Source organism: Gastrolobium bilobum, unplaced genomic scaffold (genome assembly GCF_033153095.1).
Source record: "Gastrolobium bilobum isolate Gb01-03AN ecotype WA unplaced genomic scaffold, APGP_CSIRO_Gbil_v1 utg6635, whole genome shotgun sequence".
NCBI classification, from domain to species: domain Eukaryota; kingdom Viridiplantae; phylum Streptophyta; class Magnoliopsida; order Fabales; family Fabaceae; genus Gastrolobium; species Gastrolobium bilobum.
The window spans coordinates 75,172-100,182 of record NW_026895505.1 but is presented as its reverse complement, the minus strand read 5'-3'; the positions used below and the strand labels follow the sequence as shown (position 1 = coordinate 100,182).

Here is a 25,011-nt window from a genome sequence, read left to right as displayed (position 1 = left end):
GCACATGTGGTGTAACTGGCGGTGGAGGAGGTGGTGAAGGTGGTGGAGGTCCTCCTCGTACCTCTGTCAACAGTAATCGGATCATCCTGGCATTGGCCAGCCTATTTTGCACCATAAGGTCTTCACTTGCCTTTCTCAGCTGTTCTCTATCGCGCTCTCTGGCCTCTTCGATTCTTTTTAAATCAGCTTCCCTGGTTTCATTCAGGGTCTGCTGCTATAGCTGCAACAAAAGGATCAGGAGGAGGGTTTTGAACTGTTCTCCTGGGTCTCCCCCGAGGTGCCATGTCACTACACAAAACTGCACGAGGTATGAGTTAGCTACGCTCAATCAAGTGATAGCATATGCAATATCATGACACTCAAAAGATACTCAATAAACAGTTCTAGCACTTAAGCAATACATCAGTGAACGTCCCAGTGAAACTGCTCTGATACCATAAATGTAACACCCCGTAGTACTCCGGTTGTTAACATACATGATATTTAACATTCACAGCGGAAGGCTTTATTTGAAAAGGAATAAAGCGTCTTATAAAAGTAAGAGTAAATTTTTTCCAAAATATTTTATAAAAACATTTCTAAAAACGTTCACGTGAGATACTGCGAAAGCGTAAATCTAAACATACATCTACTAATTACTCCTAAGATCCAATATTAGTGGCCATTGACCATCAAGATATGACATCAAGTGTCATGCATGACGGAGTCTCACGGACAGCATAACGGCTGTATTTTGGATAACTGGGAACATGGTCCCACACATACAGATCACCTAATTGAAACAATAATTTAAACAGATAGCTTGCAAGTCCCACACGAACTGCAATCCCCTCGATGGGTCAATACAAATAATAAGGCTCCTTGCCCAAATTAACTGAATACATGCATCAAGTCTATATTAATTCAAAGTATAAAAGCATCAGTAAATAATCCATGGCTCCAAGAATACAATCATGAGCCTAAATAAATACATACAATAATCTCCACAAAATAATTAAGCATGTTAACAAGTCTACATGCAAACATCAAATCTAAACATAATATAAAATTATCAGCTGCATCATCAACTACTCCAATGCGGGGGCCTTGCCCCTAGAAGTATCACCACTACTCTGGGTACCTGAAATGATGTCCCCAAACCGGGTGAGATAACAACATCTTAGTAAGCTCAAGATTCATAGAGGATCCTCTAACCCCTGAGCCCACTTCCTGCATGATAAGTCAGATATGAAGCATATAATACAGACAGCATAAACATAGCATCATCATGTTATCTTTGTGTAACCCCAGGGTCAAAGCCATAGACGGTTACACATGTGTGACTTCCAGGGTCAAGCCATAGACAGTCAACACAACCTCAGTATGAAATAGCTCCCAGAGTCAAGTCATAGGCAGCCTACATACCATGATCATTGGCCAGGATTCTCATAACATATATCATCAGTGCATCATCATAACATCAAGATCATATAACATCTATATGAATGTGAATGAATGCACATATACATCATACCATATACTTTCATACAATACAACCATAATGCCCACCTCTTGGTAGGGCCACAAGAGAGAGGAGTCAGCTAGAACTAGGAGCTTACCCCAGGGAGCTTAGCACAAGCCCACACTTCAATATAATACGCGTGCTCCAACAAAATCCTCGAGTGCACGGTTCTCTAGGCACACCTAGAGTAGAAACTATTCACATCATTAATTACATATTAATTAATCAAGTCAAATCCATGACTTAATCATTTAATGATTCCACTTTTCATACTCATATGCCAATAATATGCCCATTACAAGTCTAGACCAATTATTACTTATTACATATTTTTGTGCATTATTACAAGCCACTTTAATCTTCAATTACCTACATAGCTTAGAATCACATGCAAGGCTCACTTAGGTAACTTAGATTAGTTTCAACTCATCCAAGCCATATTTATGACTATTATTAGTTACTAAGGGTTCCCATAAGCCCACTTAGCTTAAATATCACTTTTACGGTTTTTCCCAAAACTGTACAAGCTTCTGTTTTCTAGTTACTGAGCGCGACTCACTTGTTATAAAATTCTTATCTTTTATTATGTTAATCTAGACTCAATTACCTTTCCAACAAGCTATCACATGCCTCATTTGGAGTTTCCTAGCTCCGGTTATCACCATTTGAAGTTGGACAAGCAAAGCTGTTTGCCAACTCCAAACAGGGCCCTAAACATCCTTTACCATTTCTGCGATTCAGGAAAATATACTAAACCAATTGCTCTCAAAGTTTTAATCTAACAACTAGACACCTTTAGCTTAAATTCGACATATTATGAGCCTAATTGCAGCCATGTCCAGCCCCTGCACATGGCCTCCATGTGCAGTCCTCACTCAAACGAACATACAGAACGGAATACATCTTCAATTGATACCAAATTTTGACACCACATAGCTAACATCTCATGCTTCGATTTGATATAAGGAATAAATCTATATGACCTCTGTGGAGGGAGATATGCTCTCCCCATTTTTGCCTACAAACTGGTTACTTAGCCTTAAATGTGTTTACTTAACAAACCTTAATTACTTTTGATTATAAAACCTAATTCACATTAATTCTTGGATTTTTCTATTATTAAGTCACTTTATGAAATATCCTTAGTCCCATTATGTCATGATACTTAAATTTTACTAATTATTTAATTAGTGTACCGAAACCCTACTTTAGTCCAATTTTAGAGTTAAATTCTTAATTACTTTTGTTAATTAATCCCTACCCTTAATTAATCACCTAATTCATCATCTCCTTAATTTTAACACAACTAAACCCTTATATAATTTATGGGGCAGATTTGATGAGCTATTTTAATTAGGGTTTTTAGCCATTATTAATCATGATTAGTGAGTTTTACTTAGAGTTAACCAACCTAGTTAATCTTTCTAATCATTTTTTCACACTTAACAACTTAAACACATTTTTTTGTCATCAAACCCTATCCATCCTTGACTTGGCTGAATCATACATAGTCCATATTAGGGTTCATAGTCATCTTTTTACATGAACATCACTCAAAGGTCCAAAGGTGGCACCTTTAGTCATCCAATCCATCATTCCATGGTTCAAAACACACCCATCCTTAAGGATCATCATCAAACCATGGCATTAAAACTTTTTAAACAATATTTCTCCAATACATAACAAAATCGCGGCACTCACACAAGAAAAAAAGAGACTTTTTGGTTATTTTGCTCCATGGAAGCTTACATCTTCAAGGTTCCTCCTTTAGCTCAAGGCTCCACCTTTTTCCACCAAGAACCCTCCTTTAAGCAAGGACAAACCTTCATGAACATGCTCATGAGTTAGGCTCAAGAACACAAGAAGAAAGATGAGGTTTTTCATGAAAAAAAAATCAAGAGAACTTACCCAAAAATCAAAGGAACCAAGCAAGCAAATGTGGTTCTTCAAGGAAGCTCAAGAACACAACTCCATGGCCTTGGATCTTCACAAAACCATGGCTGTACAAGGAGCTATGGACCATGAAATTTTAGCTTCACACCATAAAAATGGTATGGTTGTGAAGAGGAGAGTGAGGGGAGCAAGTTTAGTGAAGGAGGTTTTGTGTTTTGGAGAGGTTTAGGTGGAGGAATCTTAGAGAAAAGTGAGAGAAAGTTTGAAAATCAAATTTTAGAGAGAGAGGGATGAATGGGGTGCTGGAATTCTGGTCTGAAATGTGAGGGGAAGGTGCCCTAATTAGGGGTGCCATGTCACTAAGTGACCATTCGTCCTTTAGTGAGAATCGGTGTAATTTTTAACTGAATCATCGTCAAATTTTTATCCAGAAAGTCCCATGACTCTAACTTTAAGTACTTAACATTAATTTTGTCTAATTATTATGTTCATAACTTAAAAATTTAATTAGTAGATAACAATCCACTAACAGTTGTTTAATTGCACTATAGTCTTTACCGGTGTTCTGAACGGTATCCGGATTTCATGAACTTCTTAACTTTATCATTTTTGGTCTAATTATGACTTGTTAGGCATATATTGGTCTTTATTTCTATTTTCTCATCTTTTTCCCGTATCGGGATTCTACCGGCTACTGCTACAGCAGTACAAAATACCCGGCAGAAGTGACTTTTCAAAAATACCCCAATATGGGTATCAATCTTCATCAAATCATATCCTAACCTCATTCATGATGTTTATATCATTATATTAGCTCTCTAACTATAATTTGCTAACTTGGAGCTATTCTACTATGCGTCAGTAGTCAAAATTAACTGATGAAAATTCATTTGTAAAATACCCTCAATATAGGTATCAAAATTCTTAGAATTTCATCATCATTCTATTTATGACCATAAGTTCCTCATTATAACCCTCTAATTCAAAAGTCATTTAATTAGGGTTATTATACATTTCACTCCTAGATGTACGGGATGCGGAAAGGAGCATTTAGGACGTTGTGCTACTAGAGAGTTGCTATGCTATAAGTGTGAAAAGGGTGGCCATATGGACAATGATTGTTATACTTCAGTTGCTAGGGCTGCAGCAGTTCAGGAGGCCCCTCTTCAGATGTTTCCTGCTTCATCTACAGCGGCACCTGTTGTGCCACCTGTCACCAGTCGAGTTTACACCTTGGATCGCCAGCAGTCGGATAAAGCTCCCAACCTTGTGAGAGATATTGCTTTTATTGGTGGTTCTGCTGTTGATGTTTTGTTTGATTCTGGGGGTACACATTCTTTCATTGCAACCCCGATTGCTGTGGGGCTTGAGTTGCCCAGTTCTGTGCTTTCTCCATCGTTGCAGGTTACTACCGCCACCGAAGAAAAGTGTGCTACTTTCGCTGTACATCGAGATGTCGTGTTTCAGTGGAATAGCCGTGAGTACTCGGTAGATCTGATAGGATTGTCGATGGATAATTTGGATATCATCCTTGGCATGGACTGGTTGTCCAAGAATTGTGTGATAATTGATTGTTGTGCAAAGTGAGTGGTGATGTCTCCGTGTGATTCCACTTCCTGTTCCTCGCCTTATATTTCAGTGTTGCAGGCTAGGAGAGCCTTGAGAGCAGGGGCATTTGGATATGTCATGTTGGGAGGTCTGGTGAGTGGGACACAGGAGGACATTACCGGCATTCCTGTGGTGAAGGAATTCCTCGAGGTGTTTCTTGAGGAGATTCCTCTGTTTCCTCCACAGAGGGAATTAGAGTTCTCCATTGATTTGTTGCCTGGTGTGGAGCCTATTTCATTAGTTCTATATCAGATGTCTCCACCAGAGTTAGCAGAGCTGAAGAAGCATATTGAGGATCTTTCAGCGAAAGACTTCATTCAACCGAGTGTGTCTCCATGGGGAGCACCGGTCATTTTTGTTAAGAAGAAAGATGAGACTATATGATTGTGCAACGACTACAGACAGCTGAACAAGGTGACAATTAAGAACAAGTATCCCCTCCCTCATATTGATGATCTGTTGGATCAACTCAGGGGTGCTTGCGTGTACTCGAAGATTGATCTCTAGTCCGGATACCATCAGATTCGGGTGAAGCTGAAGGATGTCCCCAAGACCGCATTTCGCTCGAGATATGGTCACTTTGAGTATTTGGTGATCTCGTTTGGACTCACCAATGCACTCGCAGTGTTCATGGATTACATGAATTGTATTTTCCAGCCGTACTTAGATCAGTGTGTGATCGTCTTCATTGACGATAACTTGATTTACTCCAAGAGTGAGGAGGAGAATGCGGAGCACTTGAGGATGCAGGTGCTGAAGGAGAAAAAGCTTTATGCTAAGCCTTCAAAGTGTGAGTTTTGGCTCAAGTCAGTGAAGTTCCTTGGGCATGTGATTTCTGCAGAAGATGTTGCAGTGGACCCAAACAAGATTGTGGCCGTGTTGGATTGGGAGAGACCCAAAACAGTTACTGAAGTGAGGCGTTTCTTGTGTTTGGCTGGGTACTACAGGAGGTTCGTTGAGAGATTCTCCAAGATGGTTTTGCCTTTGACTCGCTTTACGCGGAAGGAGACTCCGTTTGTGTGGACTCACTCACGAATGTGAGAAGTGCTTTCAGAAGTTGAAGGAGAGACTGACAACTGCACCTGTGTTGGTCCTTCCTGATCCTGCGGAGCAATTTGAGCTGTATTATGATGCCTCTGGGAAAGGGCTGGGCTGTGTGTTGATGCAGACTTGAAGAGCTGTTGCTTATGCTTCAAGGCAGTTGAAGCCTCATGAGGAGAATTACCCGACTCATGATTTGGAGTTGGCGGCGATTGTTTTGCTTTCAAGATTTGGAGGCATTATCTTTATGGCATGAAGTTTGTCGTGTTCAATGACCACAAGAGTCTGAAGTACCTGTTTGATCAAAAGGAGCTGAACATGAGACAAAGGAAATGGATGGAATTCTAAAGGACTACGACTTTGAGTTGAAGTACCATCCTAGCAAGGCCAATGTGGTAGCTGATGCTTTGAGTCAGAAATCCGTGAGCCTATCCAGTTTGATGATGGGTGACTTTGATGTCATTAAGAAGTTTCGAGATTTGACAATGACCTCTTTATTGGGGGTGCACTTTTCGAGATGGAAACAACAGAGGTTATAAATGAGTTGATTGAGTATATCAAAGACGCACAAGTGCAGAGAGAGTGCCTTGACTATGTAAAAAACTAGGATGGTGTGTCTTGGAACGAAGATGGTTTGTTGATGTTCCAGAAGAGGATTGTGATTCCTCGAGGTCCTTTGACTGAGGAGGTGATGACAGAGGCTCATAAGGGCCAATTCCCTGTCCACCCTGGTGTTATAAAGCTGTACCAGGACTTAAAGAGAAATTTATGGTGGCCGGGCATGAAGAAAGACATAGCTGTGTATGTGTCCAAGTGTTTGATATGCCGAAGTGGAAATGGGAGAGCATTTCCTTGGACTTCGTAGTGGGATTGCCTAAGATTCAGGCTGGTTATGACTCTATCTGGGTCATTGTGGACAGATTGACTAAGTCTGCCCATTTCCTTCCGATAAAGGTGAGCTTCACTACTAAGCAGTTGGCCAGACTTTATGTTCGCAAGATTGTGAGGCTTCACGGGGTGCCCGAGATTATCATTAGTGATAGGGACACGAAGTTCACATCTCGGTTCTAGGAGGCGCTGCAGGGAGCTTTTGGTACTCAGTTGAGATTGAGTACAACTATCACCCTCAGACTGACAGACAGACTGAGTGGACCATCCAGACATTGGAGGACATATTGAGGGCTTGCACCTTGGAGCAGAGCTCAGCATGGGATCGATACCTATCACTGGTGGAATTTCGTACAACAACAGTTTTTATGCTAGCCTGGGCGTGGCACCCTACGAGGCATTGTATGGTAAGAGGTGTCAAACTCCTACTTGTTGGTTAGAGGTTGGAGACAAGGAGCTATTTGGCTTGGACTTTGTCCAAGAGACCACCCAGCAGATCCAGATGATCAGAGAAAAGCTTAAGCAGGCGCAGAGTCGCCAGAAGAGTTACTATGATGTCAAGCATCAACCACTGGAATTCAGTGAGGGTGAGCACGTGTTTGTGAGACTATCACTTGTCACCGGTGTTGTCGGACCCTCGGAGTGAGGAAGCTCAGCCCGAGATTCATAGGGCTATACTGGATACTTGGTAGGGTAGGGGCTGTTGCCTACCGGTTTGCCTTTCCTCCGAACTTGGCCAACATCCACGACGTGTTTCACATGTCTCAGCTTCGGAGATACATAGTGGACCCTTGACACGTGGTGCAACCGGATGATGTGGAAGTTCAGGAAAACTTAAAGACTCCCATCGGACCACTCAAGATTCTTGATCGTGGCGAGAAGAAGCTTAGGAGCAAGATCATTCTGATGGTCAAGGTGCAATGGACAGGAAGAACTCCTGAGGAGTGTACTTGGGAGCGAGAGGACGAGCTTCTCCGGTAATACCCCGAGTTTCAGAACAGGTATGTTTCTGATTTTGCGGACAAAATCCTAAAAGGTGGGGTGAATGTAAGAACCCACACCGTTAAATTAGGAATTTAATTAATTTAATTATGAGTTAAGAGATAAATTCCATAATTAACCTTGGATAATAATGAGAAGGCTTGAATAATTATAATAAGTGATTAATAATGTTGAAAGTCGCTTTTCTGACGAAAAGTGCAGATACTAGTTCTGCATCACGGTATAAATGCGTACCGATGAAGTATCCCGAAAAATTATGGAAAGTATGTTTATCACTAGAATAATATCTGGGACTAGTATAACAAGTTTGGAGTCAAAATAATGAGAATTGACATTAAGACTGATACCGGCTATGTAAAAACGCCTACCAGTAAAGTGCTGCGAAAAATAAAATAAAAATATGATAAATCCTAGAAAAATGGATAGGTTCAGAATCCAAATTTTAGGATTAAAATGATAAGCGTAGCTATTAGTGCTAATACAGTGTGTTTAAACTTAAGTGAACTATATATATAGTGAAGGGCCCAAAACCTTAGGCCATAATCAGATGCTACGTGAGACCCTTGGTGGCTGATCGACCTTGCACTATTCCATTTCCTTATTCTCTTCCACTTGTGAGCCAAGTAGCCATTTTCTTCTAAGTTTCCTCATTTAATCCCCATGGATGTTGTGAGCAAGTCTTGAGATGTAGAGAGACACCATTTTCTGAGTTGTTACAGCCACTAAGTCGATTGTGTGAGAGATGACTTCTTGGCTAAGGGTAGAGGGAACCATTTCCTTGGTTGTGGAAGCTCCAAGTGGTGAACTTTGTGAAGAAAGGACCTTACTTGAGTGCCATTTTCATGGTCCCTTGAAGTCATAACCTTGGGAGCTGCATAGGGAGCTCCAAGAGCATTCCTTTTTTTGTTTTGCGCTATTGGTATGCATCACCACCTTTGTTCTTGAGTTTTCTTTGGAAAAAATGAATCTTGATGCATGTAACAAGCTAAAGTTAATAACTTAAGGGTGGGTAAGGTTAAACACACCTAGAAATGCATGTTTGAGCTTCTAGAATAGTTAAAAGAGCAACCTTTGAGTGATATATCGCGAAATGAAGAAACTTCATTATGTCGCAAAATATCCGGATATGGATATCGGGATATGGGGCTTGTGATATCCGGATATCATATCCGGATATGGCCCTGACATATATCCGGATATTCTGGAAATTTCGAGATGGTTACTGTTATGTTCATACAGAATTGTGCAATGGGTTTATGGACCCATGAGTGGGTAAGTTGAACCTCTATAATAATTGAACTAAGTCAGAATCTCTTAGATTAAGGCTTATGGCTTTGGGAGAAGTTTAAAGAACACTAAACGAAAAAGGAAATGTTTTCATAATGAAAGGAACATTTAGAGTTTGTATATTGATGATGTTTCTGGTCTAAACAGATTGTAATTGTAGCATGTATGCTTTTATGAAAGATGAAATATACATTGATATATGCCTGAGATACGTTAAATTAACTGGTTATGTAATGTATGAATGTGATGTTGATTACTTACACGATCAGGCTGCGACCCTGATGTATAAGGCATAAGGCTGCGACCGTTATGTTTAGATAGGTCGCAGACGTGTATAAACCCTATCCTGTTCCCTGACCAGTCGAACCGTATTTGCATACATCATATGATTAATGAGTTGAAGTACTTGACTCGATGAGCAAGAAATATATTGTCATGATTTAAATGCCTTAACATGAACATGCATTGTAATTATTGTTTTAGAACTTATATTATACTTGTAAGTGAGCTTGGGGCAGAAGAGTCCTGGAGGACCCCTTGTCTTACTGATATTTCTTTTTAGAGATCTCACCCCACATTTGGTGCACATTTTTAGGTTGAGGTATCTTAGGGGTTGATACCTCGGGCGGCAAGAGGCCGGAGCTGAGTTGATTTATACATGCTGTTGTGATGATATTTCTGGATGATTACTATGCTTTGCTTTTGATATATTGTTATTTGATTCGAGACTTTGCTGGCTTTGTTGCCTAATTTGGTGAGCATGGGAGTTGTCCATGCCACATTTTCTTGACTATGTTTATTCAGACTTGAGTTGTATAATTTATCAAGATATTGTCCGGACTACATACTGTAGTTCCGTGATTAGATACACATCTATATATGAGGTATTTCAGTTAGTCATTGATTGCAATTTACATACATGCAATGTTTTGAAAAAGGATTAAGTAATCAACTTGGTTAATAATGATGACGTCATAATTGAAAAGAAAAAGTTAGCTTCCGCATTTAATTTAGCTGCGCTTAATATCGTAATATGATTAACAATCCGGGTATACACGGGGTGTTACACAAAGCTTTTACTGAAGAACCTAAACAAGAATCTGGGAATGATATCAAATTGTCTGGGTGACCCTTATCCTTCCTATCATTGCTTCCTTGGGCAAATAATGCTGGAGATAAATGTCATAGACCATCTATTATTAATAAAGAGCTAAAGAGGCATACACAAACTCGTGGGAAAGTTGTTGGTAAAGATAGTGGGGCTACCCCTTTACAGGATTGGGGTGTGATCCTTTTTCTAGGATCACATCTCTCTAAATCTGTCTTATTTTATCGTGGATTGGGGTATGATCCTTTTTCTAGGACCACATCTCTCCAAACCCGTCTTCATTTTATCGCGGGTTGGGGTGTGACCCATTTTCCAGGATCGCATCTCTCCAAACTCGTCTTTATTGAATCGAGGGTTGGGGTGTGATCCTTTTTTCCAGGATCCCATCTCTCCAAACCTGTCTTCATTCTTTATCCCAAATTTTTATCCTGGGTTGTTGCCCCTCAACCTGGTAGTCTGGGTGTCCGGGATAAAGGGTTGCTGTGCATTACTCTTTATCGCATTTGCGAATATTTTATTTTAAGTGTCTCGAAGTCGTCAATGTTAATGGTCCGAGCCTTGTTAACCTATGTTTTGTGATGTATGGCTTCAACTATCTTGTTATGTTGAATTCTTACTTCAGACATCCTCCTTTGCTTTCCTACCCGGTAGTTAGGGTGTCCAAAGTGAAGTCTGTTGAACCATAATCTTGTTGGTCAAACTTCCGTGACCTCTTTGCCGAAGTTTTATTGATTCATTGATCCATGTTCTGAATCCATGAATTCTTGTCGATCCGTATTTCATATTTATTTTTTCTTATTTTGTTCTTTCTTCGGTGTCGGGCTTCATGAGCCAGGTATCATGTATGTTGTTTCAACATTTCTCCCTCAACCTTTTTGGTCGAGGTACGTAGCTCGGACTAGTTGACCAGTCTTTTTGATTGTCTTACCGAGATCTTGACTTATGAGGATTGTTGCTTTGCTCTTTTAATTTTGGTTGCATTCCTGCACTTGCCCCCGATTCCGGTAGTCAGGAAATCCGGGTTGTCGCGTTATATTACTTTAATTCAATTATCTTTATGTCGGAATACTGACTTGCTTTTGCAATTTGCCTTTTTTGCTGATTTGAGGATCTTTGAGATCCCTTTTCGCTGAAGTTGCGGGATTTTGTTCCCGGTTCTTTGCATATTTCGTTTGCAGAGTTGAATTTCTCCTTGCTATAATTAGCCCAGTTTTATATATTGTAGCTTTATTTATTTGAGCTCGGCTTTCCTAGAAACTCGTTGTGATATCATCTTCTGTTTCAACCCGGCTATACATACCGTGTCTTTCACAGATTTTGACTTGATCAGAATCATTCACCTTTTTGAGTCCGGCTTGCATTGCCGCGACGTTCAGATGGAATAGGGTGAGACTCCCGCGATTTTCTTTATATCATCCATTTCATGCCTTTGGATGATTTTTCCTTTATACTCGCATCTTGAGTTTTATGCCTCACTGATAACTTAGATATATTTTTCTAATTATTTCAGGTTTACAGGTTTGCCAGGTTGCTTGAATTTCTTAGCATTTTTCAACACTTCTAAGCATTTGGCACTTTTTGATTTGATGAGCAGATTTTGCATATCTGTTATTTAGGTTTGTAACTTAGACAATTTTCTAAGTACTTCAAACCTTGTTAAAATTTTCCTCTATCCGAGATGGATTATATATGTAATTCAGATATCTTCCATCCGAGATGGGTTATCTTTGCAACTCGGATCTACATTTCTCGAGTTCTTATTCATTGACCTGGACGAGATCAAAAAGCATTATACGGATTCTACTTTTTGTCACTCTCTGTGACGCATGTTTGTTTTAACTTAACGTTTTTTTAAGCTAGCATTGATGAAGGTGATCATTGTCGCCTTTAATCATAACCTACGTTTCGTAACTCGGTACTATCCAAGGGAAAGGCAGTATTGCCACATGTCCCACTTGGGTCTTTTGACCTTAGTACGAAGCATTTTGACTTGATTAGAGTCAGCATGACAAATTGCTCTTGTATCTCGGATTTTATGTTGATGCATCATAAACACAAGGATCCATATTTACGAAGGTATCTACTCGTTCCCTCGTTTTATTTTAACCCAAATTCATATACCGTGGTTTCATAATATTCAACTTGGCTTTTTGCCTGAGTTTCAATTTCAAAGGCGTCATGATGACTTGATTAGTACCGCTTCAATCTGCCCTCCTGAATCTTAGTTCAGTTTGGATTACGGAAGCGTCCTCTTGCTTTCCCTGAACCAGGCTTGATGTCGCATGCATGCATTATTCTTATATTTGAACCCGTATTGCAATCCATCTTCCAGTTTATATGCTGGATTTATATTTATCCCGGATTGGATCTTGCCATATTCCTCTTCATTTTATTTCCGATTTGTATCTCGGATCTTTATTTCTATCTCAGAATGGATCTCGCCATATCCATCTTCATTTTATTTCTGATTTGTACCTCGGATCTTTATTTCTATCTCGGATTGGATCTCGCCATATCCGTCTTCATTTTATTTTTGATTTATATCTCGGATCTTTATTTCTATCTCGGATTGGATCTCGCCATATCCGTCTTCATTTTATTTTCAATTTGTACCTCAGATCTTTATTTCTATCTTGGATTAGATCTCGTCATATCCGTCTTCATTTTATTTCTGATTTGTACCTCAGATCTTTATTTCTATCTCGGATTGGATCTCGCCATATCAGCATTCAACTTGGATTGGATTGGATCTCGCCATATCCATCTCCATTTTATCTCCGATTTGTATCTTGGATCTTTCATTTAACCATTTTTATCCTGGAGGGCCGGTTTTTATTTAATAACCACTTATATCCCGGAGGGCCAGTCTTCATTCTGACTTGGCTTCTTTTGTCGAAGCCTTATATTTAAGGAGACACATTTTTCCTCTTTGAATTGCATTGCTGCCCTTTCTTGCATGACTTTTTTAATTTGGGCCCTACTACCTTTGCGGTGCCTTTTTATCTGAACCCGGCTTCATTTGCCGTGGTCTGTTAATTGGAGTTGGCTCTCTTCTCAATCCACAAGAGTGAAATGTTGATATCTTGATTTTAATTTTGGGGAGGCGGTATTGGCCTTTTTTCTTGAGCTCGGCTTCTCTTTCCTCGGCTCTTCTTTCAACTTGGCTTCTTTTGCCTAAGTCTCGTATTCATCTTTAATTGGAGCTTGAAATTTTGATCGGACTTTTTTCTCAGCTCGGCTCTCTGGCCAAATCTTATATAGGTGGATTTCCTTCCTTATTTGAGTGGATCTGGATCTCCTTCTTTTTTAGGAGATCTTCACACCACCTGTTTAATTATTCTTTGCATTGTAATAAAGTATGAAGAAAGCAATTAGCAATAATTTTGATTCAATCAATAATCAATAATTATCCAGTTACAATCAGCAATCAATGATAATTTAATCAACAAATTATAATTGACCATATTTTATGCTATATGATCTGATTGAGCACCCATCATAAAGCTCCATGCTCCCCAATTTTCTTGATCTTCATTTATACTTCGTGAAACATAGGGAATGTGGCATCATAAACCTGATGCTCCTTTTTTCATGATCATATCTATCGACTTGCTTTTGCCGACATATAATACTAAACGCATTCATAACAATGTTGACAAGCTTTCAAAATTATACATCTCGCATATCAATGCTTATGGAAATTTCACAGCGTATGAGAATTTGGTCAAGTAAGAAGTCATACAAAATCACGATAATAATTGTCGGGATATAAAAGTAAGGAAAATAATGTTTCCTTGTTATTTTGTACCATCCTGCTTGCAATAGAGGACGATTCCTGTAGTGGGAATAACATAAACCAGCTCAAGTCTTTTTAATTTGGGCTCATTGGCATAGTTCCAGCGTGTTATTCTTGATCCTGGCTTTGGTTATTATGTCGAACTGTCATATTTATTGAAGCCTGATCCCGGCTTTGGTAATGACTTATTATTGGATGTTATTCAATCCAACTCCTCTGTATTCTGCATATCAATTACCCATCTTTTGTTTGGGAAAATCGTTAGTGGTTACCAATCAATAATATTATCTACTTGAGTAGATTGTGCCGGTATAATATCTCGACAATTGAAAATAAATGAGAGAAAATATATCCTTATCTGACTTGTATTTCCAAAGCCAGTGTTCCATGAGCTTTATTGACAACAATATTGCTACCAGGAAACACTTTGATTTATTGTATTTGTTTTTTATGGTTCTGATCAGATTCTGAGAGCAAAACCTTCTCACTGAAGTCACAGCCGCGTGGGGCTGGAGTGATAAACTTTTCGCATTGTTGTGCACTTTGTGCTTTCAGGATCTAATAACATCAAAATTTATATTTTTGTTGTAGTTCTGATCCCGGCCACGTTCTCGGTTTTGATCCCGGCCATGATCCCGACAACGGTAGTGGTCACAATTTCGATCTCAGCTTCGTCATGCTTGTTGAAGCAATTGCGAACTCTAATCGGCCTTGAATGGTTGATGAGTTTTATTTTTGCTCATCGTATTAGGATTTGGACGTGGCGGCAGCTGCTGCGTTTTCACCACTATTGGGTAGGAATCGAATTTTATCGTTTTCCACAGACGGCGCCAATGTTACGATCTGATAGATCATGAATGTCCAATCAGAGATTGGTAATTTAATATTGAATTTGTTTGCCTTCTCTCAGGTACCTATACGAGAGGTGCCCTAAATATAAGCGGATCATTGTGCACTATAATATAACGACATAGTCAAGACATGGGGTGTGTGCACACTGACAAGCTAAGAGAGAGGGTTTAGAGCATGTGTACCTTATTGGTTTAACCCTTTATTTATAAATTGGTTACCTGGCAGGAGGGATTTTTGGACCTCTTAGGAGTATTAGGGGTCCAATTGTTGATCCATTGCTGCCGTAGTATGATTAGTATAATTAAGGAATATTTTCTTAATTTCCTCTTAGTTGTTACCCCTATTTGGGCCTTCTAAAGTGTGAGCTGCTTAGCTGTTTGGATAGGATCATCATTGATAGAAGATTCTCTTCTTGTTTGTGCTGTCCTTTATTAGACCTTCTAGAATATAGGTCTTTGTCAGGTTCATAACACAACCAAATTTGCACTCTTCAATTCCCATTGACTACTGGTGAATTCAGATGGATACCTTGGTCTCAAGATCGATACCTCACAAGTCTCTATTGATCTATACCTTTTTCGTCAATGCTTTTGCTGGATCCACAATGGATGAAATTTGCAACTTGATATATTTGAATTGTAATTATTAAACTGTAAACTAACCTCTCTCCTGCGACACTGGCCACGCAGGACAAGTACAAATTTTCAAGTTAAATTGAAAGATGCATTGGGTACACAAATTACATATCATAACCCAAAATGTTAATACCCATCCGTCCTCTAATTATATCGACTTCACAACTCTATTATATTCGAATATTCTAACTAAAATCAAGAAATAAAGCATGGATGGAAATCATCAATAACACACCAAAGGAGAAAAATAAATTTACACTTCCAAATCACAAATTCAGTGTTAAATGAGATGTCGTATGCCACAAACACTCTGACAGTTGAATTCGTCGGAATTTTTCTTTTTCTTTTTTCTCTGTGCTTTCTTTACTCTCACATTTGCTTTCACGGCTTTCTTCTCGAAGGAGTACGGATCCAGCATAAAGGTGGACCAGTGGGATTTTGGTATATTAATTTCATTTCTACTTTTTCTGCAATCTGAACCCAAGGTTGTACTATGATACATCAACTACGTAATGCAACAGTTGCATGCATTGAATGCAGTATTATCTTATTGTTCACTTCCTCTTCAAACTTTCCGATTGTGGTATCTTTCCATGAGATTATATCCTACCGAACTTTCAAGGCATGGTTATACTGGTCTTTTTTAGTCAGCGAAATTGCATTATATATGGCGATATTTGTGACCTACTTGAAGTACACCTGAGTAGCCAGCCTTATCTTCTATGTTAATTAGTGCTGCCATCTAACTCTAGGACATGTTGCGTCTATACATAACCATGGCATTGGTGGCGTTAGTGGTCTTCGCCACTTTCATCCCCTATACTTATACATTTTTCAAGCAATTGATACAGTTACGTAGACCCCTACAATGGGCAGTGTTATGCTCCATCCCTCTCAGGGGCATTCATCAGACCCTTGTTGCCTTCTTGTCCGAAACACTCCAGTTAGGCCTCATACAAACTCTTCTTTCTGTTCCTGTTGCTGTTATCACGGTTTTTCTGGGTACCCTTCTTAAGATCCGTGAAGCTTCTTTCAGCTTCATTCTAAGGAAACAAAGGCCTCATGAGGAGGCGTAGTGGGTTTTTCAATTTGCTTGGTTTGCTTTTGTCGTTTTGGATATTCATCATGGCTGATGAGAGTCTTGGTGATTTTGGGGCTTTGACCTTTCTTGGGTTGGGCTCCATTTTCACCTCAAAAAATATTGTTTCCACGTTGTCTTATTTCAGGAGCAGTAGCTTCAGGCACAGTGAAACCAGTGTTTCTTTCACCACAGCGGTATTGAAGAGGTTGAAAATTATTGTGGCATTTGGGCTGATTGTTTGTATGGTTGTTGGGTTTTCGGCTGGGGTGATTTTCTTTTCTTATAAGATTGGAGTTGAAGGGAAGGATGCGGTGATTTATCTGAAGTTGCTTGTGAAAGAGAGCAATTATATATGCTGAGAAAGTTGGTGTCAAGATGTGGTTGGATGAGAATGATGTTGCTGGGATGGTGGAAAGTTACACTACCAAGTTACAAGACACGTTGTTTGATTTGGCTGCACAGTATAATTTGACTGAATTTCTGATTGGCATCACCAATTTTGTGATCAGTGTATCTCAACGGGTTTTTGCTAGTAATATAGATATTCTTGGAAGCAATGCCAAATTGATGTATCTCAACGAATTTCTTCGGAGCAGCAGAGGTTTGCAATTTTATATCTCAGCTAATGGTATTCATTTCGGTTTTGTATTATGTCATCATATCAGATTATGGTGGGGTAATAGAACAAGTGATGGGCATGCTTCCAATTTCAAACCCCACAAGGAGCAGATGTGTTGAAATTTTGAATAAAGCTATTTCAGAGGTCCTTTTTGCCGCTGTCCATATGGCATTTTTTCAGGGATGTTTACTTTGCTTCTATTTAGGTTATTCAAAATAAATTTCTTGTATATGTCAACTATCCCTGCCTTCATCAGTCCTCTGCTGCCAACATTTCCCTCTTGGTTTGTGACAATCCAAGTAGCTATGCAACTAGTGATGGAAGGAAGATACACAGTTGCCATTGTCTTGTCTGTTATTCACCTTTTCCTCATGAATTATGGGCTGCGCATCGTTGTGGGAGTGATGTTGTTTCCATCTAATCTGGAGGTAAATTTTTACCCTCTTGATGCATCATGTTTTACCTGAATCTCAAGATTTCAACCCATATATATTGTTTCAGCATATAACAATTAACAAATCTCTATAATTAATTATAGGCAATGTTATTAAAATCGGCCCGATCATTGATCCGGTCGAGGTATTGGGTCACCGGTTCAATCGCATGACTCGGTAATTATATGCAATTTTATAATATATATTAAAAAATTATAAACATACTCAAATATCTAAGCAAAAATGACAAAAAAATTAAATATTTTAATAAAAAAAATATCACATATTACTATACAATAAAGGATCAAACAAAAATATAATGATCGTAATACGGGACTTTAGGTTCAGAAAATGACATCTATAACTATAAATCAAATCAAAATTTTTTGTATAGTGCATAATTGAGATAATATTAGTGTTGTAGGTACATAACTTATATAAGTCAATAAGTAAAAAATATATTTAAATATGTCCATTATGAATTTTTTTTTATTTTGAAAAAAAATTTGAAAATATTTTTTGGGACCGGATCGAGTCATCGGTTAACCGACCGGGTCACCGATTTTCATAAAAATAGACCGAGTCGCACCAGTTCTGATGGATGGCCGGTTCGTTGCTTGAACCGGACCGATTGTACGACCAATTTACCGGTTTCCGAGTCTATAGGCACTTTATGTCAACTCCGTTATTCTTGTTTCATAAATGGAAACTGGTTTACCTGCATATTTTTTGGTCCCATGACATTGATAGATTGGATGAAGGATTATGTTGTTTCGCAGGGTGCTATTGTGGGCCCATTGATATTTGCAGTTATGATTGCTCGGAAGGATTTGTATGCTGAATTTATTTTGGGAAGAAACCGAGGACAAAGTGTTAGAGGGGAGACTGAAATTGTTGTGGGATGAAGAGACTTGAAGTTCAGTCTGTGTTGAGGGAAAGACACTTTCTTCGAATATTAATTTTTTTTTTTTTTTTTTTAAAGACACTTTCTTAAAATATAAAATGAAATTATGTTAAAATTTCACAATGTGTGTTTTATTTTTGTTTTTGGTTGTTGAGAGAGAGAGAGAACGTACATAAATGTCATAATATATGTCCTTCATTCTTAAAATGATGTTATGTTAAAATTTGAGATTAATGGTTTACGTTATAGGAGATAATTATTTCTTACATATATATAAAAGTGTGTGAAACTCATATTTTTTTTTTCTCTACTTTTCACATGGCCCACATGAAACCAACACACTTTTGTGTGTTTGTAGAAGATATTTTATAAATTATTTCCTACAACATGAAAAATATTAATTCTTGAAATTTATATTACATTGTCCTCTAATTTATCATTTTCTTCCTATATTCATTTAGGCTTTGTTTGGGAGTGAAGAAGGGAAGGGAAGGGAAGGAAGAGAATCCAAGGGGAAGGGAGGAGAAGGAAAGGAATGAAATTGAAAGGTATTACGTTCCCTTGTTTGGGAGCTAAAAAAAGGTAATGGAGAAAAATTGAAGATTAATGGGATATTTTTATCATTTTACCCTTATTAATAAATTAATATAATCATTATATTTTACAAATACAATTAAATTTAAATTTTATAACAAAATTATTTATGTACTTTTCACATTACTAAAAAACATCATATTTTTGAAAAAAATTCTATGTTGTAAACGACGAAAATTTCTCCACTGGAATACTTCTCGTCGAAAGGCGACAAAAGGTTTTATCCGTTGAAATTTGTTACAGACACAAAATTTTTGTCAAAATTTTCTACGAAATTAAATTTTCGTCAAAAGTTTTTATGAAAATGATTTCTGAAATATATTCAACGTCCATCAAAAGTTTTGACGGAAAAAAAATTTCATCAAAAATTTTGACATACGTTTTACGTCCAAAATTTTCAATGGAAAAGTATTTCGACAGAATTTTTTTTGTCAAAATTCTGAGGGAAATATTTTGTCGAAACTTTCGATAGAATTCAGATTCTGTTAATAATTTTGAAAGAACATTTTTTTCGTCGAAATTTTTTACAGAATATTTTTCATCAAAATTTTGATGGAAATGTTTTTTATCAAAAAGTTTTGGCGAAAATATATTCCATCGAAATTTTTCGATGAAAATGTGTTCCGTCGAATATTTCGAAGGAAATATTTTTTGGTAGTAATTTTGACGAAAATATTTCTGTCAAAAACTTTTGATGAAATTTAGATTCTGTAAAGAATTTTGACAAATTTTTTTTTCATCAAAAGTTTTTACATGAATATTTTTCATCAAAAATTTTTACGAAAATATTATCTATCCAAAATTTTTGTTGAAAATATTTTTCATCGAAAATTTGACGAATATGTTTTTTGTCACATAATACGAGGGAATTTGGATTCTGTAAAGTATTTTGACATAAAAAAAATTCAACAGAATTTTTTACGCAAATGTTTTTCGTCACAAATTTTAGTTGTAAATGTGTTCCATTGACAATTTTGATGGAAATATTTTTCGTTGAAAATTTGGACGGAAATATTTGCGTCGAAATTTTGGATGGAAATTTTTTTCGTTTCTAATTTCGACGTAATATGATTTTCGTCAAAATATTTGTCACTATTTTCGATGAAATATTTTTCGTCTATAAATTTTATCGGTATTTGAGACTTTTCTAATAATGTTATATTTAAAAATGATTCACATTTTTGTAGTTTTTATATTTTAATGCTAGGGATAGTTAAGTAATTTCTAATATTTTCCCCCTCAAACCCCCCAAATTGTGGGAACTTTAATTTCAAGGGTGATAAGGGTTTTGGAGAATTTTGCGAAATTCTCAACTCCCTTCTCTCTCTTTTTTAAACTCACGAACAAGAGAAGAGATTAATAAAAAAAATTTCTTCTTTTCCTTTTTCTCCTACAACTAACTCCTAAACAAAGCCAGAATATGTTGTTTAATGTTTGAAACTTCAGATTTTGAACAAAGTCTAATTATGTAGACGAAATGGTTAAAAACTTAATTTCATTATGATGATACTTTCCTATAAAAAATTTTAAAGTCAATTGTGTAAATTATTAATATAGTTAAATTTCTTTTAACCATTAAAAATAATATTTAAGTAACTAAAATGAATTAAATCAAACGGTTATTTTGGAAAAGAAGGGTAAATTATGAAGAAGAATAAAAATCTAATTTTAGTTTAATAGGAGAATTCCCATTTTAATAGATTCCGTGGTGCAATTAGAAATTCAAATTGATATTCATTTTTTGAAAATAATTGTAAATTAGTCATTTTTAATATTTTTAAAATATTGTTTCAAACAATATTTATTGTTAAAATAAATCTACAATTGCATAAGATTTAAGATTGTATGTTTATATTTAGGGAAAACTTCAAAAACCCCTACAAGTTTTCTCAAAATCACTTAACTCCCTCCCCGAAATTTTTAATCATTTATCCCCTTACTTAAATTATCACTTATCCCCCTAATTTGATTTTTCAACCAAAATTTTGTTAACAGAGTTAATTTTTTTTTTAAAATATCAAAATTACCCAAATAGAAAAAAGAAAAACATAATTTCTTCACCAATGCAATTTTAGATGAACTCACAGAATGTTTTCTTTAAGGTAGCCTTGTTAAAATTAGTAATTATTAAAATTGTTTCCTGCAAATTTCATTGCTATTAAACAAGGGAATTATTAGTGAATGATTTACATCTTAGGGAGTTATTAGTGGACGATTCTACTGAGTATCATGTTGGTTTCTTTGCAATCAACTCGTTGATATTTTTAGAACATGTATAAGGACTTAAAAGAATTTGGCATACTGGTTTTATTAAGTTTTTAATTTTATACATGAAATACGATTTTGGAAGTTGTATTGTTTAATAACAATAAGATTTGCAGGAAATAATTTTAGAAATTACTAATTCTAACAAGGCTACCTTAAAGAAAACATTCCATGAGTTTGTCTAAAACAGTGTTGGTGAGGAAATTATGTTTTTCTTTTTTCTATTAAGGGTAATTTTGGTACCTTTTACAAAATTTAACTCTGTTAACAAAATTTTGGATGAAAAATCAAATTAGGGGGTAAGTGATAAAGAAATTTTAAGTAGAGGGTAAATGATTAAAAATTTCGGGGAGAGGGTTAAGTGATTTTGAGGAAACTTGTAGGAATTTTTTGAAGTTTTCCCTTATATTTATGTGAACTCTTACCCTACTTTGATTATTGGAGAATGACTAATCATATAATTAACTTGTACATCCACTACAAGATACTTGCTGTTTAGCTACAATGATTTAGCCATACGAACGGTCAATGTCGCAAAATTACTCTTGAGATGGATTAAGATGCATTTTTATTGACCATACAAGGAAACACATTGAGAAATGAGAATGGGCCCTTCGATATTGGGCTGTCAAAAATTGAAAATGGATTTAAGTAGGCTTTTATCGCTTTCTCTGAGCGCTGAAGTAAGCGAGGAAGGGTTTTGGAACACGTTACTTATGTGTGGTTCTGCTATACGTTCAGGTTTTGAATTGGATTCTTTCTTAGGGTTTCATATACTGAAGTATATCCACTTATCAACTTCGAACTCACTAATACTGAAGTTCTCTTCTTCTTCTCCATCCTTTTTTTTTTTACCTTACTCATTTAACTCACATGACTGTGAGCTTTGATTATGCATGTTGTAACCTTGCAGGGTGCGACAAATTGTGTTGAGGTTGTGGCCTTTAGCTTCTTAACCGGTGAGGAGTTACTGAGGAGTAGCCGGGTGAAGATAACAAGTCTTGTTTTGCTTGATAGTGTTAAGAGGCTTGTACCTGGTGGATTGTATGACCCTGCTTTGGGCCCACTCGATGATTAGTCTCTGTATGTTTTCACAATTTCAACTTCACTATATCAATTTTTTTCCTTCTTCTATGAATTACTGTGCTTGATTATTGGATAAACCTTAAGATTCACAGTTCAAAAAAGAGGTGTCTATTAGTATTCCTTTTTAGTATTATTTTATTTTTGAAGTAAGTTGTTGTGGGTTCTGATTTTTGAAGCATTTTTTCTATACATCTCAAAATAATTGTACAATATCTCAAAAAAAAATGTTATCTCAGGTTAACAAACATTTCACGATACACTGTATAAAAAAAACCCTTGATGCTTTCTTTTTCTTATTCTTATCAGAGCCAGCAACAGTACCGGGTGCACACCATCATCCTCATGCTTTATGATCTTCACAATAATTGGATCATTGGCACTCAAAAGAACGCTCCTTATCTCGTCAAAATCTTCTTGTTCTGCAACCTCATTAACTTCAAGCCATTTAAAGGCCAGATCAATTGCACTGTTGATCCTTTTCTTGCCTTGTTGGGAAAGCTTCAAACTAGTTTTGTAGGAATGATAGCATTGGATAATACATGTTCCATCTTTGAAGGAACTATAGTATTGGTAAGTTTCAGGTATCCTGGTATTGTGGCCTCATTTCAAATTAGTGTATTGTTCTGTATTGTAAATTGTGTATGTGTTATCATATTATTTTGTTAATAAAGTATTCTTGTTTTCTATATCATCTTCTATAGGCAGTGCTATGATACGTACTTGCAACATAGTCTACACAGATGTGATCACTCTTTCTGGGCTAGAGGACCAAATAATTGAAATAATTAGAGCTACAGAGTATGCTCTTGGCTCTTATAGTTATTTTAGTTCCAGCTACTAAAAATAATTGAAATAGAAAGTGAGAATCAAGACTTGCCATTTTACTTTTAACTATTCTCTCTTTTCAATGAATTTTCTTAATGAAATTGATATCTCTATGAGCATTTTTACATATAGTCTTGTTAAGGAATTTGGGAAGAATGTTTTTTAAAAGTTTATTGACAGAAAAAAAAAACTCTAGAATTTGGGTATGGCATATTATAAAAGAAATAAAAATGTATTATTTTTTTTAATCCCTCCCTACAAATTAGCCACGTTTATAATGTGGCTAATGTCAAAATAATCGTGGCCAAAATAATGTTACCACTCTCGTGACAGCAGTAGCAAAGTGAGAAGAAAAATGTGGCAAAATAAATGCCACGCCAAGATTAGCCACGTTCGACAAAACTGTGGTAGTTTAATTTAGCCACATTTTTTGTTAGATTTAGCAACGGTTCTTAACGTGGCTAAAAAGCGAATTTCTTGTAGTGATCATTATATATATTTAAAAAAGTTTAGAACAATTTTATTCGACAGTTAAAAACTAATATTTAATTATGAAATTTTTTTAAAAGACGATTTTACTTTGGAAATAAATCACAATTATTTATCTATAAGATAGTGCGATTATATGAAAACCCTTTTCTTATATAAGATAATTAACCCTTACTTCGAATATTATATTTTGTTATTTATTAAAATCATCTTTTGGAGAAGATTGAATTATTAGTGCAAACGATTTAAAAGATATAATTGGAGGGCATCAATAATTGGGTTTCATATTTATACTTCGTGTAATTTGATATATCTTAACCAAACAATGGGTGGATTTGGGGTGCACTTGTATGATGTGGAAAAGCTTATTTGTCTTATAGTTTAAGTCTTTATTTGTTTCTGGTTTTATTGTTGGTTGTTTTGATTGGTTTAATAATACCGTGTATGTTAATGAGTTGTAGGGATCCACCGAACATAACGGTTTCGAGAGTTATTATTGGGATTTGGATTACAATTATTTATTAATAATGAGATAAGATAAAAAATATATATAATTTTATGATGAAATAATATAATCACTTCAAATCCTCAATATTGCGTGCATGTAACTACGTGGTCTTGACTGTAGGCTAACCTTTGGCCTTCTTTTCCTTTTTAATTTTGGTTGGACCCTGACTCTTATCTTTGGGACCTATCGAAGGAGCAAATATATAGTGATCCGCGATCAATGCATCGCCTGAGAAAGAGGGGGGATGAGAGAGGCGAGAGAAAGGGGAAAAAAAGAGAGAGAAGGAGCTAGGGAATTAATTTTCCTATCAAAGATATTATTCCCATGCAATAAACTCTTATGTGAAATGTTGTGAAAATTGGACCGGACCGACCGGGTTGACCCAGAACTCGATGAATCGGTCATCACATTCGATCAGTCAAGTATCAGACCCGGTATGACCCGGTATCACTCCCTAGACTCCTTTTGATCCCCCTTAATAGCCACGACCTCATTCTTATTGTTCATTATCTTTAACTTTTTGTGCTTAGTGGATATCAGCATATCCCAATTATGTAAAGTGGGCCGCCCTATGATTATATTATACACAGAAAGG

At 36.6% G+C, this 25,011-nt stretch overlaps 1 pseudogene; it reads left to right on the top strand.

Annotated features, from left to right (window-relative positions):
• The first annotated feature begins 16,387 nt into the window (after positions 1-16,387).
• LOC133314315 (uncharacterized) lies at positions 16,388-18,650 on the top strand (annotated as a pseudogene).
• Positions 18,651-25,011: the final 6,361 nt, after the last annotated feature.